At 36.0% G+C, this 20,489-nt stretch overlaps 1 protein-coding gene across 1 annotated transcript in view; it reads left to right on the top strand.

The window, feature by feature from the left end:
* The window catches only part of GUCY1A2 (guanylate cyclase 1 soluble subunit alpha 2), a gene marked incomplete at its 5' end in the record, with an annotated part of 393,444 nt that overhangs the window by 147,577 nt on the left and 225,378 nt on the right, over positions 1-20,489 (top strand). The gene's annotated exons all lie outside the window — the stretch shown is intronic.

The raw sequence follows: 20,489 nt of genomic DNA, 5'->3' as shown, positions 1-20,489 counted from the left end.
TAGCTATCTACCTTACGTTTGTTAGTGTGTATATGTCCATGACTCTCTCTCGCCCTGTCACAGCTCACCCTTCCCCCTCCCCATATCCTCAAGTCCGTTCACCAGTAGGTCTGCGTCTTTATTAATAGTTTTGTTTTGGTAGGGTTTTTCCCCCCTTCTTTTGTTATATTCTCTTCTGGTTTGATGACTGTCTTTACTGTCAAGTTTGGGTTGCTTTTTCTTTTTTGTGTGTATATGTATTCTACATATTTGGTTTGCAGTTACAATGAGGTCTTTGTATAGCAGTCTACATATAAACATGATTGTTTTAATTTGCTTTCTCTTAACTTCAAATGCACTTTAAAAACCTTGCATTTTTACTGTCCTCCCCTCACAATTACTGGGTTTTTTTTTACCAGATTTTTTTTTTTTTTGCAGTAGGCGGGCCTCTCACTGTTGTGGCCTCTTCTGTTGTGGAGCACAGGCTCTGGACCCGCAGGCTCAGCAGCCATGGCTCACGGGCCTAGTCGCTCCGCGGCATGTGGGATCTTCCCAGACCGGGGCACGAACCCGTGTACCCTGCATTGGCAGGTGGACTCTCAACCACTGCACCACCAGGGAAGCCCACAATTACTGTTTTTGATGACTTTGATGATTTAGGTGATTTTGAATTCGATTTTACAGATAATTGTTTTCTGTATCCCTTAACTCCTTATTGTGGATATAAACGATTTTACTACTTTTTTCTTTTGCCCTTTCTACTAGTTTTATGTGGGGTGATTTCCTGTCTTTACTGTATGTTTGCCTTTACCAGTGAGGTTTTTTCATCTCATCATTTTCTTCCTTCGATTTGTGGACTTTTCTTTTTCGCCTAGAAAATTTTGTTTTTCATTTGTTGTAAAGGTGGTTTGCTGGTGCTGAAGTCTTTCAATTTTTGGTTGTCTGTAAAGTTATTGATTTCTCATCAAATCTGTATGAGAGCCTTGCTTGGTAAAGTCTTCCTGGTTGTCAGTTTTTCCCTTTCTTCAGTTTAAATATATTATGCCACTCCCTTCTGGCCTGCCGAGTTTCTGCTGAAAAATCAGCTGATGACATTATGGGAGTACCTTTTTATATTACTTATTTGTTTTACCTTGCTGATTTTAATATTCTCTTTCTTTATTTTTTGTTATTTTAATTACAGTTCATCTTGGTGTCTTCTTTGGATTCATCCTCTATTAGACTCTTTGCACTTCCTGGACTTGGGTGACTGTTTCCTTTCCCAGGTTTTGGAATTTTTCAGCTATTGTTTCTCAAATATGTTCTCAGTCCCTTTCTCTCTCTCTTCTCCTTCTGGGAGACCTATAATGCCATGTTAGTGTGCTTGATGTTGTCCTAGAGGTCTCTTAAACTGTTCTCATTTCTTTTCATACTTTTTTTGTTTTTCTGTTCAGAGGCAGTGATTTTCACTACTTTTTCTTCCAGCTCACTGTTCTCTTCCTCTGTATCATTTAGCCTAATTTTGATTCCTTCTACTGTATTTTTCATTTCAGTTATCGTAACCTTCACCTCTGTTTGGGTCTTCTTTATATTTTCTAACTCTTTGTTAAAGTTTTCTAACTTCTCACTCTGTGAATCGATTCTTCTCCCAAGTTCTTTGATCATCTTTATGATCATTACTCTGAACTCTTTCTCAGGTAGATTGCCTATCTCTATATTACTTAGCTGTTCTTCTGGGGTTTTATCTTGTTCCTTCATCTGAAACATGCTCCTCTGCTTCCTCACTTTTTTTCTAAGTTACTATTTGTATATTTATGTATATGATAGGTTAGTTGCCTTTCCCAAACTTGCAAACATGGCCTTCTGTAGGAGATGTCCTATATGTCCCAACAGTGCACTTCCCTGTTTTCACTAAGCTATATGCTCTAGGGATTTCCCTTAAGAGGGCTTTGCAGGTCTTTCTGTTGTGGTGGGCTGACTATGTGGGGCGTCTGGTAGTTTTGGGTGGCCCTCTAGCCTGGTTGTTTGCCAGGTCCTAGCTTGTGTGTATGCTGCTGGGTGCTGTTTAATGGGGCCTGGTCATGAGGTGGCTCACTGCAGAACCGTATGGGGTCCTAGGACTGGTGCTAACTCCCTGGTGGGCTGAGTCAGGGGTCCTGAAGATTCTGTGGTTGTTGCTTGCCCACTAGTAAGTGAAGCCAAATCCTGGGGCTAGTGTCAGATTACTGGCAGCCAGAGCCAGTTTCTGGAGTCAGGGATCACAGAGCTCATTTTAGGTCATTGGTGCTGGTGGGTGATGGTTCCTGACACAGTTCGGTATTGGGTCCAGGGTGTCCCAAAACTTGCATTGGCCTGTTAGTGCACTGGTCCCAGGGGAGTGTCTGGCCTGCTGTGAGTGCGCTGGTTTCACAGGCTGTGAGATCATAGTTTTCTTGCATGTGGTGTCTGCCCCCTGGTGGGTGAGACTGGTCTAGTGGCTAGTACAAGCTTCCTGGAAGGAAGTGCCAGTGCTTGCCCACTAGTGGGTGGTGATGTGTCTTGATCCTCTGGTGGGCAGTGCCATATCTAGGGGCATGTCTAGAGGTAGCTATGGGCTCAGGAAATCTTTAGGAGCCTTTCTGCTGATGAATGGGGCTGTGTCCCTTCCCAGTTAGTTGTTTGGGCTGAGGTATCCCAGCAGTGATGCCAACAGGGTTTTGGATGGGGCCAGGTCTTGGCGTTAATGAACCACAATGGCACCCACCACCAGTAGTGTTCATGTGGTAAAATATTCCCAAATATGGCTGCCACAGTGTCTATGTCCCTCAGGTGAGCCTCCCCCCACTTCTCCGGGAGACTCTCCAACACCAGAAGGTATATCTGGCTCAGGCTCTGATTAAATTATTGCTTTTGCCTGGAGTTCTGGTGTGCATGAGATTTTGATTGTTCCCTTTGAGAGTGAAGTCTCTATTTCCTTTGGGGCTCTCGAAATTAAGCCCCATTAGAATTCAAAGCAAATGCTCTGGGAGATCATCTTCCTGGTGTAAGACCCCTTGTCTGGGGGGCCTGATGTGGGGCTCAGAACTCTCACTCCTGTGGGAACACCTGTACAACATAATCATTCTCCAAGTTGTGGATCGCCCACCTTGGGATATAGGATTTGATTATATCTTAAGTCAACCCCTCCTACTCATCTCATTATCGTTCCTCCTTTATGTCTTTAGTTGTAGAAGATCTTTTCTGGCAGGTTCCAGTCTTTTTAATCGATGGTCATTCTGCAGATAGTAGTGATTTTGGTGTGCTCGTGAGAGGAGGTGTGCTCAGGGTCTTTCTACTCCACCGTCTCAGACGCCTTCTTACTGGTGTCCTTATAAAGTTTGAAAATTTGGACACAGAGACTGACATGTACACAGGGAGAATACCATGTGAATATTATGCTACCACAAGCCAGAAGCCAGGAGAGAGGTATCCATGGCCCCACCAAAACTTTGATCTTGGGCTTCTAGTTTCCAGAACTAAGGCAATAAATTTCTGTTGTTCAAAGCACTCATTCTGCATTAATTTATTACAGTAGCCCTAGAAAACTAATACAGCCTGTAATTCATTGTAATTAAAGCTTAATTGTCTGTAGGGCAATAGTAGATGATGAGCTAAAGAGTTCTAAAATTACTCATAGCAACCACAAGCCAAGCAGTTTTATTTAACATATACATGTTTATTATTTACCATTGACTATTCTGAGTACTTTGTAAATATTAATCAATATGTATCCAAATAGCAATACTATTAGATAGGTTTATTTATTATTTCCATTTTAAAGGTGTGGAGTCAAGTTTGGTCATGCCATCTAATTCCCAAGAGTAGGAAAACATTCAAGCAAACATTACATGACAGTGCAGAGATTCTTGGACCTGATATATAAGAATTTCCCATAACACATGTACACATGTGCAGTTTTCCCATAACACATGTACACATGTGCAGTTTTTAGAAGTCCATTTTTGGTAAGAGTGAAAGATGTAGGAAAAGGACATACCTAAGGTGAGACCACCCATGTTCTAGTCCCATCTCTATGTTTCCTTAGCCATAGACCTTGGACACATCACTTAACTTTTTTGTCTCCATTCTTACACTTGCTCAAATTAAGTGGGTTACTGTAAAATTAAATCAGAGGCTATATTTAAAATTGAAAATAAACATCAAAAAAGGAATGAAGTCTCTAATGCATAATTTGCCCTGAAGACTTTCAGTTTTTGAAGGAATATTCCCTCAATACCCCCAAATAAATGTATTAATTTCTATACTGTTTGTGAACATTTACATATAAGAAACCATTTAAATTATTTACAGTATACTTAAAAGGCTTTGAAAACATCTTACTGGAATACAAGATACACATGCAATCTAGTTTCAGTAGGATAAAAAATTGATGTGAAGTTCTAATTCATGATGATTCATATTGGATAAGCATAAAACCAACTAGTTCTTTAAACAAAGCTTTAGATTCACACTTACAGATTCAACTCTGTATTAATCTCAGGACTCTTCTTTAATTCACTGATAGCATAGAACTTTAAATGGGAATGATATTAATTAGAATGATAGTGAATATAATCGGGTTGGATAAGAAAGAATCATAGTTGATTCTTTTCACCTAGGTCCTAGCAGGAAGTAGGTGTAAGCCTAGAGCACATCTCAAGCGTGTGAAAAGAGATGGCTGAAACTGATCTTTTACAGGATCTGGTATATTAGTCAAGGTTAATAATGCTAGCTGCTATAATAATCTTCAAATCCCAGTCCTGTAAAAATTTATTTCTTGCTCACATCATAGATCTGGGGCAGGTTAGGTGTCTTCTGAGCAGCCCTGTTGCAAAAGAGACTTTGGAACCCAGGCTCCTTCTGATTTCATCTTTGACACGTGGCCTTCATGGTAGTAGAGGAAAGAGTAGAGAGAGGACTGGAGAATCACAAGGGCTAGGTTCTTTCTCTCTGGGGCTTTAAGCTTTTCCTTCACTCATCTTGGAATACTTCCCTTGCCATATTCCAAGAGCTATTACATTTTTCACTATAATATACAGCCTGCAGGACATGTTGCTTCAGCTGAGTGCTATTATCTTGACAAGGAATTCTTACACATTGTTCAGTTCATGGGGAAGTTTACAAAGACAAATTCTGATAATGTGTGTCTGAGACATTTTGCCAATTCAAAGTCAACCTTCACTGTGATATTTTAATTATTGTAGCATTTTGTATGGTTTGTGAAACTTTTTTCTTAACTGACAACATATATCATTTAAGTAGAAATCTATTTGTAGACATAAAACTATAGATATGTTTATAGTGTTTCACTGTTACTGAAAATAATCTATAATCTATGCCTATGTAATATAGCTTCATAAAACGTAATTTTTATTAATTTTCATTGGAGCATAGTTGCTTTACAAGTTTATTTTCTACTGTACAGCAAAGTGAATCAGCTATATATGTATATATCCCCTCTTTTTTTCAATGTCCTTCCCATTTAGGTCACCACAGAGCATTGAGCATACAATGTATTATAATTATAATTTCTTCAACATAATTATATTATTATCATTTCCTATTTGTAATATCTCTCTAGCACCAGCCAAATCATCATTATCTTATTTCATAATGATTAATAACATCAGTAACAATAATAATAGAGAGAAATTATTGAGTGAATGCATATGCAAGTATTAGGCTAGACTTTTTATGTGTATTATCTCATTTAAACTTTGTCCTAATGCTATTCTATTAAAATTGTCGTTATTCCAATATTACAGAGGATGTTGCTAGAGCCCTGAGAGTACATGTGATCTGCCTATGGTGACTCAGCCAACAAGTGGTGAAACTAGGCTTTAAACTCAGATCATTTTTAGTTTCAAAACTAAACTGTGCAACTAAACTAGCAACTCACTAAACTCTCCCTGGTCTTAGCTTTCTCAGTAACAGTAACTTTGATTGTGTGCACCTTACAATGTCAAGAAGACAAAATGCAACAATGTGTGAGGAAACATTTTAAAAATTCTACATGATGTATAAACGAAGTGATAATTAATAGATATTATTGAGTCACAAACAGGATTTGTCAAGAAGACCTTTGGCAAACATTTCTGGGATATACCCAGAAACTCAAATACTCAAATTGGATAATAAAATAAACATAATTTGTCTCATAAAATGCAGTAGTGTGCCAGTTTTCACAGGTATGAAGGAAAGTCATTTATAAAGTTGTTGAAACAAACTGTCTATAACATTTGTTGAAACAGTTTTGTGATTCACCTTTGATTAATATATTTATAGGCAACTTGGTGGTCTTGTTCATGTCCTAGCTTTAGGTCCTCACTGAACTTCACATTTCACTCTTTTTCTTAATTCAAAATATACTTTCTGACAGTGAACCATCTAAAATGTGGCCGTATATATCAAGAGGTCTGTTTCAAGTCCTTGCCCTTTACCAACTTGTCTTGTGTTTCCATGCAATTTGTCTTTCCTTTTCATCCCTCAGTTTCTTTACTTACACTTCATTTACACTTAGATTGTACAAGATGATATTTGAGACAATTCCTAAGTCTAGTGAATTTTCAGAATCACATGTAGTCCTTGTAAAAATAATCAATTTCTCAGCCCAACAACAAGGGGTTCTGATTTAGGAGATTTTAGGTAGTTTCAGAAGCCACAGTGAAGTCAGCTAACAGTTATTGAAGGCTAATTTGTGCCAGATATTGTACTCAACATGGTACACAGACCTGTATATTTATTTCATTACAAGTGTTTGAGGTAAATACTATTATCATTTACATTATGATCTATTCTTAGTTTTTAACTGCCTGCTCCTTCCTTTTAGTCTCTTGGTGCTTGTCTTTCTCTATAATTATATCCTTACTTGTAAATATGTAGCTGCTCTATATTCTGAACCTGACAATCCTATTACTCAGAGTTTTTTGTCATCTAAATCTTGTGTTCATTGTTTGTTTGCTTTTATCCGTTGCTCAAGCTTAATTGTATTGAGAGTCTTATGAGCCTAGGATGAGGAAGTTTTAGATGTCAGTTGACTGAGGACCACTCTAGTCTTCTCTGAGGATGGAGCTTCAGGTCAAGAATCTGACGAGGCTCCCTAATCTTACAAATGTCCCAAGTCTCATAATTCCAATAGCAGTGTGCTCTCCACATGGCTCTCAGTACAGCCTGGCTTCTCTCTGCCCCTGTCAGGGGTCCAGATCAAGGTTTCACTTTTTCTTTATTTGTTTGCTTTGTTTTGATTTGGTTGTTCCTTTTTCTAGTGTGCTTATGTGGGGGTTTACTTGGAAACCTCTCCTACCTCTTAAGAGATGGCTCATAAGTATTTTTTTTTTAATCAAGATCTATTAGTTCTGCAGCAAGGGGGTCCCTCAGCCCTCCATAACCATATCATTTCTTTTGTAAAATATATATATCATCTCCTCTGTTAGAATATAAGCTCCATGGGGACAGAGACCATAACTGTCTTAAGCTCAACTCTATCTTTAGTGCTGAATAAAGTTCCTACACATAATATTTTCTTAAACTTTCTATGTAACATTGTTAAAAGAAAAAAACATCTGTGTGACCCAAATATTAAATTCTTACCCCTAACAAATTAGAGATAATACCTTGACCAAGTGATGGATTGAATATGGGACCCACAAATTATACTTCAGAGCTATGCTGTCCAGTAGCTTAGCTGGTAGCCGTGTGTGGCAATATACATTTTACTTTAAATTAATGAAAATCAAATCAGCCCCACTAACCATATTTTCCATCATTACAGAAAGATCTATTGGAAATAATCCTCTATATAAAAATTTCAATCCTCTATATAAAAACTAGATTCTGCAGCTCTTCATATATCTTTAACCATGGTATGTGCCCTAGACTAAACAAATACCCTATTATTCCATTAGAAAGTTCCTTCTGTACTCTACTATCCTTAATTCTGCTTATCCAATAGCCAGGATTCTCAGTATTGAACAGGGTTTTGTCAACTTGGGTCTAAGCACAAACTCCAGTTATTTCTTTTACATATTTAACACAATCCAGTCAAAATGCAAAAACCTTATTTTTATTACTAAACAATATATCAAATATCCACTCCTGATCTCCCATCCTCCCCCTGATTATGTATGGGAGAACAGTTATTTTAATATAAGTGCACACACAACACATACATATAAATGGATAATTATATAACACATATATAATTGGATAATTGAAAGTTAGTTGTTTTTTTTTTTTCTTTAAGACCTTACCAGAATATTCTCATGTTAAATTGGCTGGGCCAGAAAGGCCAATATTTTTTACATATCTAAATGGCTCTCTATTATAATACTATGAGGAGGCTTCACTAATCCTCATGTAATAATGTGTTAGTACTTTGTGCAAATCATTTTTGTAATGTTTCCTTAAAGAGACAGTAGAATTTCCTGTTTTTGCAGAACATTTTAGTGGTAGTTCAAAAATTTATTATAGCTTTTTGAAGTATATTTTTATAAACTGGATATGTAGAAATATAGCCAAAATCTTCCATGGGATGTGTGAGTGACAGTGTGGTGACAAGGCACCCCAGAGGCTATTCCTTTAATGTGTGTGATTTACTGCTTGTGTGAATGTGATAAAAAAAAATGAAATCATTTGCACCCTTTGGGAAAAAAGACAGTCTGTGTAGGTAAGATATTAAAAACTTCATATCAATTTAATATTCCCCACATAGTATGAAATTTAGTGCTTATTAAATACCAAAGGAATGAGGACTCTAAAAACAAAACATAAGCATTTCTCAACAGAATGACAAAAAATTTGCAGATATAACTTCTTTCAACTATAAAGCGTAACCTATATCCTTTCAATATTATATGAATCCTGCCATGCTTTAAAAAGAAAAATGGAATCTAATCTTGGAATATTAAACCAATTTTGTCATGTGCTTTACTGGCTTATCTATCAAAACAGAATTCAAATCCATTTTGAGAATGAATTTCTGAGGTGTGAAGAATAACAATGAAACTAAATACAAATGCATGGGAAATGAAACGAGCACAGAAAGATTAAAATGTCTGAATGGTTATTTTTATTTATATATTTATTTTTGCAAAGAAAAACACCAGCAATGATTTCATCAATAAACAGTATGACTTTTATTGTATCTCATCTCAACAAAGCCAACATTTCAATCTATACAATAAATAATTAACCTTAGATGTTAATATCCCTCCAGATACATACATACTTTACTGTTGAATTTACTGTTAAATTTAGTAAAAATGCAAAAATTCTCTGCCTAAATTATTGCGTATTTAAAGAGCTTAGCACAGTACTGGTAGGTCATGGATATTAAATAAATATTTGTGAAATAGGTGAATAAATAAATAAATGTTTTAAATTTCTTTTAAATTATATTTAGTGTACTTGACTTAAGAATTTTAAAATTGTTTCTTTAAATAAGAATATTTAATGAAGGATTCATGTCAAAGAAATAAAAACATTTCAAAACTTTTTAAAGTTGTAGCTACTATAAATGCAGATATTTTAGGTTGAAATTTTTAAAAATCAGCAGTCCTCTGGGTGAAATTGGTTTTGTTACTAAACACCTTATTTCTTTGATAAATATATTCTAAAAATCAAAACACAAGCAACAATTGAATGATAAAAATAAATAAGCAAGCAAAGAAAACAAAAACTCTTCTACTTTATTACCTGAGCAATTTTTTTTCTTTTTCTATTAATTGCCACCTTTCTTTTATTTATTTATTTATTTACTTTTTTATTTTCTGTAATATATTTATTCCAATTTTTTTAACACTACAGTTTTTTGTTTTTGTTTTTGTTTTCACACACACACACTGTATTTTATTTTTACAAGAGATAAACTGACACCAAGCATTGTAAATGGATGACCACAACAAAAGCAACAATGATTGCAATTACCAAACACGAAACACACTCATACTATGTCATAATATTGACATTCAGTCCAGTGATCCTCCACTGTAACAGCTCCTTTACTTTGCAGTGAAAATTGATTTGTATATTTTTTGCCTCTGAGTCCTTCTGGGATTTTTTTTTATTCAAACAGAAAGTCACAAAAATTATAATCATCCTCATCAGTTCACTCAGTCCCATGTAATTAATTTTTTCATCTTGATATTTTGTTAGCACTTTTATGAATTCATCAGTTTTCCATTAGAGTTCTGAAAATGCTTATTCATTCAGTTCAGCAGTATAGTCAGTTACCAGAAACCTGTACTTGTCAGAGTCTTTTCCATGAATTCCTTGAACATGAAACCCTTTTATAGGAACATTTTTGCAAAAGCATCAGAGTACACCCAGAGCTGTCTGTAAATGACAAAAAACTTAAAAATGACCATGGTTAAAGATGTGATGAAAGTTCATAATAATGCAATTGACAAGGAAATTTAATTATTTCTGTGATGTACATTTTAAAGTAATAATTAGAATTATGACTTATAACATTATACCAGAACATATAAGATTTTTAGAAATTTCATATAATGTCTGAAGCATTTATATTAACATATTTCCATACAAATAACCCAAAGAAAGTTTAGTGTTAGTTGTTCTTTTTGTTTGTTTCTTTTTTTATACTGCAGGTTCTTATCAGTCATCAATTTTATATACATCAGAGTATACATGTCAATCCCAATCACCCAATTCAGCACACCACCATCCCCACCCCACTGTGGTTTTCCCCCCTTGGTGTCCATACATTTATTCTCCACATCTGTGTCTCAACTTCTGCCCTGCAAACCGGTTCATCTGTACCATTTTTCTAGGTTCCACATACATGCGTTGATATACGATTTTTGTTTTCCCTTTCTGACTTACTTCACTCTGTAAGACAGTCTCTAGGTCCATCCACGTCTCAACAAATAACTCAATTTCTTTCCTTTCTATGGCTAAGTAATGTTCCATTGTATATATGTACCACATCTTCTTTATCCATTCATCTGTCAATGGACATTTAGGTTGCTTCCATGACCTAGCTATTATAAATAGTGCTGCAATGAACATTGGAGTGCCTGTGTCTTTTTGAATTATGGTTTTCTCAGGGTGTATGCCCAGTAATGGGATTGCTGGATCATATGGTAATTCTATTTTTAGTTTTTTAATGAACCTCCACACTGTTCTCCATAGTGGCTGTATCAATTTACATTACAACCAACAGTGCAAGAGGGTACCATTTTCTCCACACCCTCTCCAGCATTTGTTGTTTGTAGATTTTCTGATGATGCCCATTCTAACTGGTGTGAGGTGATACCTCATTGTAGTTTTCATTTGCATTTCTCTAAAAATTAGTGATGTTGGGGAGCTTTTCATGTGCTTCTTGTCCATCTGTATGTCTTCTTTGGAGAAATGTCTATTTAACGTCTTCTGCGCATTTTTGGATTGGATTGTTTGTTTTTTTAATATTGAGCTGCATGACCTGTTTATATATTTTGGAGATTAATCCTTTGTCCGTTAATTCGTTTGCAAATATTTTCTCCCATTCTGAGTGTTGTCTTTTCGTCTTGTTTATGGTTTCCTTTGCTGTGTAAAAGCTTTGAACTTTTGTTAGGTTCCATTTGTTTCTTTTTGTTTTTATTTCCGTTACTCTCGGAGGTGGATCAAAAAAGATCTTGCTGTGATTTATGTCAAAGGGTGTTCTTCCTATGTTTTCCTCTAACAGTTTTATAGTGTCCAGTCTTATATTTAGGTCTCAAATCCATTTTGAGTTTATTTTTGTGTATGGTGTTAGGGATTGTTCTAATTTCATTCTTTTACATGTAGCTGTCCAGTTTTCCCTTTCCCAGCACCACTCATTAAAGAGACTGTCTTTTCTCCATTGTATATCTTTGCCTCCTTTGTCATAGATTAGTTGACCATAGGTGCGTGTGTTTATCTCTGGGCTTTCTATCTTGTTCCATTGATCTATATTTCAGTTTTTGTGTCAGCACCATATTGTCTTCATTACTGTAGCTTTGTAGTATAGTCGGAAGTCAAGTAGTCTGATTCCTCCAGCTCTGTTTTTTTTCCCTCAAGACTGCTTTGGCTATTCAGGGCCTTTTGCATCTCCAAACAAACTTTGGGTCTAGAAACAAATTTCTAGTTCTGTAAAAAATTCCGTTGGTAATTTGATAGGGATTGCATTGAATCTGTAGATTGCTTTAGGTAGTATAGTCATTTTCACAATATTGATTCTTCCAATCCAAGAACATGGTATATCTCTCCATCTGTTGGTATCATCTTTAATTATTTTCATCAGTGTCTTGTAGTTTTCTGCATACAGGTCTTTTGTCTCCCTAGGTAGGTTTATTCCTAGGTATTTTATTCTTTTTGTTGCAATGGTAAATGGGAGTGTTTCCATAATTTCTCTTTCAGATTTTTCATCATTAGTGTATAGGAATGCCAGATATTTCTGTGCATTAATTTGTATCCTGCAACTTAACAAATTCATTGATTAGCTCTAGTAGTTTTCTGGTCGCATCTTTAGGATTCTCTATGTATAGTATCATGTCATCTGCAAACAGTGACACTTTTACTTCTTCTTTCCCAGTTTGTATTCCTTTTATTTCTTTTTCTTCTCTGATTGCCATGGCTAGGACTTCAACTATGTTGAATTATAGTGGAGAGAGTGGACATCCTTGTCTTGTTCCTGATCTTAGAAAAAATGCGTTCAGCTTTTCACCATTGAGAATGATGTTTGCTGTGGGTTTCTCATATATGGCCTTTATTATGTTGAGGTAGATCCCCTCTATGCCCACTTTGTGGAGAGTTTTTATCATAAATGGGTGTTGAATTTTCTCAAAAGTTCTTTCTGCATCTATTAAGATGATCATATGGTTTTTAATAGGATGTATCACATTGATTGATTTACGTATATTGAAGAATACTTGCATCCCTGGGATAAATCCCACTTGATCATGGTGTATGATCCTTTTAATGTGTTGTTGGTTTCTGTTTGCTAGTATATTGTTGAGGATTTTTGCATCTATGTTCATCAGTGATATTGGTCTGTAATTTTCTTTTTTTGTAGTATCTTTGTCTGGTTTTTGTATTAGGGTGATGGTGGCCTCATAGAATGAGTTTGGGAGTGTTCCTTCCTCTGCAATTTTTTGGAAGAGTTTGAGAAGGATGGGTGTTAGCTCGTCTCTAAATGTTTGGCAGAATTCACCTGTGATGCCATCTGGTCCTGGACTTTTGTTTGTTGGAAGATTTTTAATCACAGTTTCAATTTCATTACTTGTGATTGGTCTGTTCATATTTTCTGTTTCTTCCTGGTTCAGTCTTGGAAGGTTATACCTTTCTAAGAATTTTCCATTTCTTCCAGGTTCTGCATTTTATTGGCATAGAGTTGCTTGTAGTAGTGTCTTAGGATGCTTTGTACTTCTGTGGTGTCTGTTGTGACTTCTCCTTTTTCATTTCTAATTTTATTGATTTCAGTCCTCTCCCTCTTTTTTTTGATGAGTCTAATGGTTTATCAATTTTGTTTATCTTCTCAAAGAACCAGCTTTTAGTTTTATTGATCTCTGCTATTGTTTTCTTTGTTTCTATTTCATTTATTTCTGCTCGAAACTTTATGATTTCTTTCCTCCTGCTAACTCTGGGTTTTGTTTTTTCTTCTTTCTCTAGTTCCTTTAGGTGTAAGGTTAGATTGTTTAGTTGAGATTTTTCTTGTTTCTTCAGGTAGGCTTTTATAGCTATAAACTTCCCTCTTGGAATTGCTTTTGCTGCATCCCATAGGTTTTGGATCGTCGTGTTTTCATTGTCATTTGTCTCTAGGTATTTTTTGATTTCCTCTTTGATTTCTTCAGTGATCTCTTGGGTGTTCAGTAACATATTGTTTAGCCTCCATGTGTTTGTGTTTTTACGTTTTTTCCCCCTGTAATTCATTTCTAATCTCATAGCGCTGTGGTCAGAAAAGATGCTTGATATGATTTCAATTTTCTTAAATTTACTGAGGCTTGATTTGTGACCCAAGATGTGATCTATTCTGGAGAATGTTCCATGCGCACTTGAGAAGAAAGTGTAGTCTGCTGTTTTTGGATGGAATGTCCTATAAATATCAATTAAATCTATCTGGTGTATTGTGTCATTTAAAGCTTCTGTTTCCTTATTTATTTTCATTTTGGATGATCTGTCCATTGGTGTAAGTAGGGTGTTAAAATCCTCCACTATTATTGTGTTACTGTTGATTTCCTCTTTTATAGCTGTTAGCAGTTGCCTTATGTATTGGCGTGCTCCTATGTTGGGTGAATATATATTTATAATTGTTATATCTTCTTCTTGGATTGATCGCTTGATCATTATGTAGTGTCCTTCCTTGTCTCTTGTAACATTCTTTATTTTAAAGTCTATTTTGTCTGATATGAGTATTGCTGCTCTAACTTTCTTTTGATTTCCATTTGCATGGAAGATCTTTTTCCAACCCCTCACTTTCAGTCTGTATGTGTCCCTAGGTCTGAAGTGGGTCTCTTGTAGACAGCATATATATGGGTGTTGTTTTTGTATCCATTCAGCAAGCCTTTGTCTTTTGTTTGGAGCATTTAATCCATTCACGTTTAAGGTAATTATCGATATGTATGTTTCTATGACCATTTTCTTAATTGTTTTGGGTTTGTAAATCCTTTTCTTCTCTTGTGTTTCCCACTTAGAGAAGTTCCTTTAACATTTGCTGTAAAGCTGGTTTGGTGGTGCTGAATTCTCTTAGCTTTTGTTTTGCTTGTCTGTAAAGCTTTTGATTTTTCCATTGAATCTGAATGAGATCTCTGCCAGGTAGAGTAATCTTGGTTGTAGTTTCTTCCCTTTCTTCACTTTAAGTATGTCATGCCACTCCCTTCTGGCTTGTAGAGCTTCTGCTGAGAAATCAGCTGTTAACCTTACGGGAGTTCCCTTGTATGTTATTTTTCATTTTTCCCTTGCGGCTTTCAATAATTTTTCTTTGTCTTTAATTTTTGCCAATTTGATTACTTTGTGTCTGGGTGTGTTTCTCCTTGGGTTTATCCTATATGGGACTCACTGCACTTCCTGGACTTGGGTGGCTATTTCCTTTCCCATGTTAGGGAAGTTTTCGACTATAATCTCTTCAAATATTTTCTCTGGTCCTTTCTCTCTCTCTCTCCCTTCTGGGGCCCCTATAATGCAAATGTTTTTGCCTTTAATGTTGTCCCAGATGTCTCATAGGCTCTTTTCATTTCTTTTCATTATTTTTTCTTTATTCTGTTCTGCAGCAGTGAATTCCACCATTCTGTCTTCCAGGTCACTTATCTGTTCTTCTCCCTCAGTTATTCTGCTATTGATTCCTTCTAGTGTAGTTTTCATTTCAGTTTTTGAATTGTTCATTTCTGTTTGTTTGTTCTTTGATTCTTCTAGGTCTTTGTTAAACATTTCTTGCATCTTCTCAATCTTTGCCTCCATTCTTTTCCTGAGGTCCTGGATCGTCTTCATTATCATTATTCTGAAGTCTGTTTCTGGAAGGTTGCCTATCTGCGCTTCATTTAGTTGTTTTTCTGTGGTTTTATCTTTTTCCTTCACCTGGTACATAGCCCTCTGCCTTTTCATCTTGTCTATCTTTCTGTGAATGTGTTTTTTGTTCCACAGGCTGCAGGATTGTAGTTCTTCTTGCTTCTGCTATCTACCCTCTGATGGATGAGGCTATCTAAGAGACTTGTGTAAGTTTCCTGATAGGAGGGACTGGTTGTGGGTGGAGCTGACTCTTGCTCTGTTGGGCAGAGCTCATTAAAACTTTAATCCACTTGAATGTTGATAGGTGGGGCTGGGTTCCCTCCCTGTTGGTTGTTTTGCCTGAGCAACCCAACACTGAAGCCTACCTGCCTCTTTGGTGGGGCTAATGACAGACTCTGGGAGGGCTCACGCCAAGGAATACTTCCCAGAACTTCTGCTTCCAGTGTCCATATCCCCACGGTGAGCCACAGCCACTTCCCACCTCTGCAGGAGACCCTCCACCACTAGCAGGTAGGTCTGGTTCAGTCTCCCCTGGGGTCACTGCTCCTTCCCCTGGGTCCCAATGCGCACACTACTTTGTGTGTGACCTCCAAGAGTGGAGTCTCTGTTTCCCCCAGTCCTTTCGAAGTCCTGCTATCAATTCCCACTAGACTTCAAAGTCTGATTCTCTAGGAATTCTTCCTCCCATTGCCGGACCCCCAGGTTGGGAAGCCTGACGTGGGGCTCAGAACCTTCACTCCAGTGGGTGGAGTTCTGTGGTATAAGTGTTCTCCAGTCTGTGAGTCATCCACCCAGCAGTTATGGGATTTGATTTTACTGTGATTGTGCCCCTCTTACCATCTCATTGTGGCTTCTCCTTTGTCTTTGGATGTGGGGTATCTTTGTGTGTAAGTTCCAGTGTCTTCCTGTCGATGATTGTCTGGCAGCTAGTTTTGATTCTGGTGTTCTCGCAAGAGGGAGTGAGAGCACATTCTTCTACTCTGCCATCTTGGTTCCTCCCCCAGCAATTTTTCATTTATCATAATTCCCTACAAGTTTATGTAATATTTTGCCTATATCAATAGATAATTTCTTTATATTGCTGAATAGTGTCTCATGTTTGGTTTAACCATTCACCCACTGAAATACGTCTGGATTGTTTCCAATGTTTGGCTATTATGAATATGTCTTTATTTCTAGTTTTATTCCATGTGGTCAGAGAACATATTCCATATAATTTGAATTTTAAAAATTTGTTGTGGTGTTTTTTTCATGGCCTACAATACGGTCAATCTTAGTGTATGTTACACAGGTTCTTTGAAAAACATGTATTCTTCTGCTGTTGGGTGGATCACCCTATATCTGTCAATTAGATCTTATTTGTTGAGTTTGTTGTTCTGATCTGTATCAGTTTCCTGTGGCTACTGTAACAAATAACCACAAACTGGGTAGTGTAAGACAACAGAAATTTATTCTTTCACAGCCCTAGAGGTCAGAATCTAAAATCAAAGTGTGGATAGCTCCTTGCTCTTTCCACAGGATCTGGAGGAGAATAGGTTTCTTGACCTTTCTAGCTTCTGGTGCCTACTGGCATGCCTTGGTATTTCTTGGTTTGTGATTGCATCACTCCAATCTTTGTCTTTTTCACACTGTCTTTGTGCATGTGTGTGTGTGTGTGTGTGTGTGTGTGTGTGTATAATCTCCCTCTGCTTTTCTCTTATAAGGAGGACACTTGTAATGAGAATCATTAGTGTTATAATTTTTGTTGCAATCATCACATGTGATTTAGACAGCTTATGAGGAGAAGGATAATATTGTATTTACCAGTATTTTTAGTCTTTCCATCCTTTTCTTTTCTCCCTTCCTGATTCTCCTTAGAACATTATTTCTCTTATTTCATTCAATTTTAAGATCTTTCTTTAGCTGTTCTGTTAGGACAAAGACTTTTAGCTTTCCTTCAATTGACAATGTCTTTATTCCCCCTTCATTTTTCAAGAGTAGTTACCCCAGACATAGAATTCGCAATTGACACTTCTTTTCTTTCAGTATCTAAAAAAATGTACTGCTTTCTTTTGACCTCCATAGTTTCAGATGAGAAATCAACTGCCATTCAAATTAGTGTTCCCTACAAGTAGTACATCTTTTCTCTGTGACTGTTTTCAAGATATTTTCTTTGAATTTAGTTTTCAAAATTTAATTATAATATGTCTTGAGATTGATTTCTTTGGTTTTATCCTACTAGATATTCACATAGCTTGTTGATTCTGAGCATTTATATCTTCTATCAGATTTGAGACACTTTCAGCCATTATTACTTCAAATGCTTCTAGGACTCCCATGATATGAATATTGGATTTTTTGTTATTTTGCTACAGGTCCCTGAAGCTCTGTTTATTTTTTTCAGTCTATTTTCCTTGTTCAGATTGAGTAAATTCTATGGAACTATCCTCGCTGATTCTATTCTCTGTCAGCTCCATTCTAATTTTTAGCCCATTCCCCTGTATTATGCTTACCAATTTATGAAATCTGATAGATTTAAAGACAGTTTATTTTCATTATGCCTTATGCTATTTTATTAAAACTTTAATATAATTTGTGTGTGTGTGTGTGGTACGTGGGCCTCTCACCACTGTGGTCTCTCCCGCTGTGGAGCACAGGCTCCGGATGTGCAGGCCCAGCAGCCATGGCCCATGGGCCCAGCCGCTCCGTGGCATATGGGATCCTCCCAGACCAGGGCACGAACCCGTGTCCCCCGCATCGGTAGGCGGACTCTCAACCACTGCACCACCAGGGAAGCCCTTTAATATAATTTAGAATGCAATAAAACCTTAAGGGGATGTTTTAATTTAATGTAGTTGTTCACAAATTTGTCTCCTCCACATAAAAATACGTAGTTCCTATAATAGTTGTGCATACTGCTAAATCAATAAATGCAATCATGGTGAATATCTGAATTTATAATTATAATAAAGCAAAAACAATTCAAGAATACTAATTTATATTATTTTCCAATTAGGCTAAACCTGCATTTATGACAGAGACACAAATGCTCCAGTGATATTTGCCCAATTATAAATAAGGAAAAAATTCACTGATGAAAAATATTCTAAAATTAAGTTATATACTGTGTATATTGTGGTTTCTCTTTCATGAATTTTTTTTTCTGTTATGTAAGAAGTAATCGATTATTTTATTCTCTCAGGCTCTGCTGATTCAGAGACTTCAAAAAATGAACTAATGCCATATATAAATCAAGAATATGTTTTTTTTTTGAGGTGGAATATAACATATTGCATTCAGCTTCTTTGTAAGTTAAAGAAAAACACTCTTATTTATTACACATAGCAAATAATGTATAATATTGTTTATGCCTGTATACATATACTGATTTCATATTTAAAATAAAAAGGGAGGTGAAAGCAAAGGTGGAAAAGAAAAAGGTCCATTTGTGATGGTAAATGTGGAGATTAATACATAGGGAAAAAAGAGAAAGAAAAAGAAAAAGGAAACACCAGTGAGGAAGATGAAAGAAACCAGTGATGAGAAAGAAAACCAGACAAGCAGGAGAGATAAAGACTGAATGAAGATAGTATATTGGGAAAAAAAAAAAAAAGTAAGGTCAAAGAACAAAGAGGAGAAAAGAGAAGAAAGTAAGATGTAGAAGGAAAAGAAAATAATTAGAAAGAAATCCGAGAAAAAAGGGAGAGACCAGATGGAGGTCTAAATCTATGAATATCAGAGGTTTGCCTTAAATCATAAGAAAAAAAATTAAAGTACTAATTGTTAAACTATGAGGTTATACATTATGTGTATCTTCTTTAGTACACCTTTAATATTCTAACAAGTATATATCACTAACAAACCCCTCCCCCAAAAAAGCATATCAGGCATATATGTAATAATCTGGAAATACTTTTCAGGATAATTACTTTCTTTGTATTCAAACTATAGCCTGTAGTCTTTTGAGAGCCCACCTTAAATTGGGAATTGAAGGGTCTTCTTCATTCTATTCTATGGGCTATATAGATTTGGCTCTCCCTTCCATACTGTGCTAACTTTGGAAAAAGGAAACTTGTTTTATCTTTTTATGTTTATCATCCAGAGAAGTACTAGTAAATAGCAAACACTCAATAAACACTTCAATGAATAAATGAGATTATTATGTAAAAAATGCTGAAATACTGAACACTTGCAGAATCTTTATATAAAAAAGTGAATATTTCATTTCATTAAAGATATAACATGAAGCAAGGATTCAATTTTATTTCCTTATGTAGACTAGATCTTGGTAAATGGTGCAGGGGGAACAAAGTAAAACATTTGCAGGGTTACAAATCCAAATCTCTTTAGTTTTACCCCATATTTGTTCTATGCCTCCGCTTTCATCAACTAGCCTAACTACATCATGCTATGAAGAACAAAAGAAAATAAATGTATTGAACACATTCCATGTAGTTGGGGAAAGTGACATAGATAAAACTGTTGCACAGTCTCAGTTGGTCTACTTATAGGCTGTTCTCTCCAGGTAATTACAACTAGCTTCCTCTCCAGATGTGCTGAAATATCTTATCCTAACCCAAATAACTATATTTGCATAACCATATCCTAAGTCTTCCTTCCTTCCCTACTGATGCTTATCCCCTCTGAGTGTTCCTTGGGGAACCAAGCTAAAATAGCATAAACCAGTGTTCATGAAATTTTTCATTAAACATCAGTTCTCAAATTCTCCAGTCAAATAGTACAGAAAGGAGGGATAGATTTAAATTACTACATCTTCAGATTCTTTATCTTATTAACTGAATTCCTTTAATACTGTCCCAACTTGGAGGGCTATTTTTAGCTTATATTGAACATGCTAGTTGATTGTTATTTTCTGGTAATACTGGCTTAATGACATCTAGTATAATTTTTTATTTTTAAGAACAAATGAATTGTCAACTAATCTAGTCAGTGCAAAATCTAATGTATTTTCATAGGACTACAGCTGGTGAAAAATGACTTATATAAGGCTAAACAATTATTTGTATTCATTTAGTCTCCTGAACTTATTTTCTGAGTATTATTTTAATGACAGT

Source organism: Leucopleurus acutus, assembly GCF_964270905.1.
Source record: "Leucopleurus acutus genome assembly, chromosome: 8".
NCBI lineage: Eukaryota > Metazoa > Chordata > Mammalia > Artiodactyla > Delphinidae > Leucopleurus > Leucopleurus acutus.
Note: the sequence above shows the minus strand (reverse complement) of the source record. Positions and strands in the feature narration are given on the sequence as shown.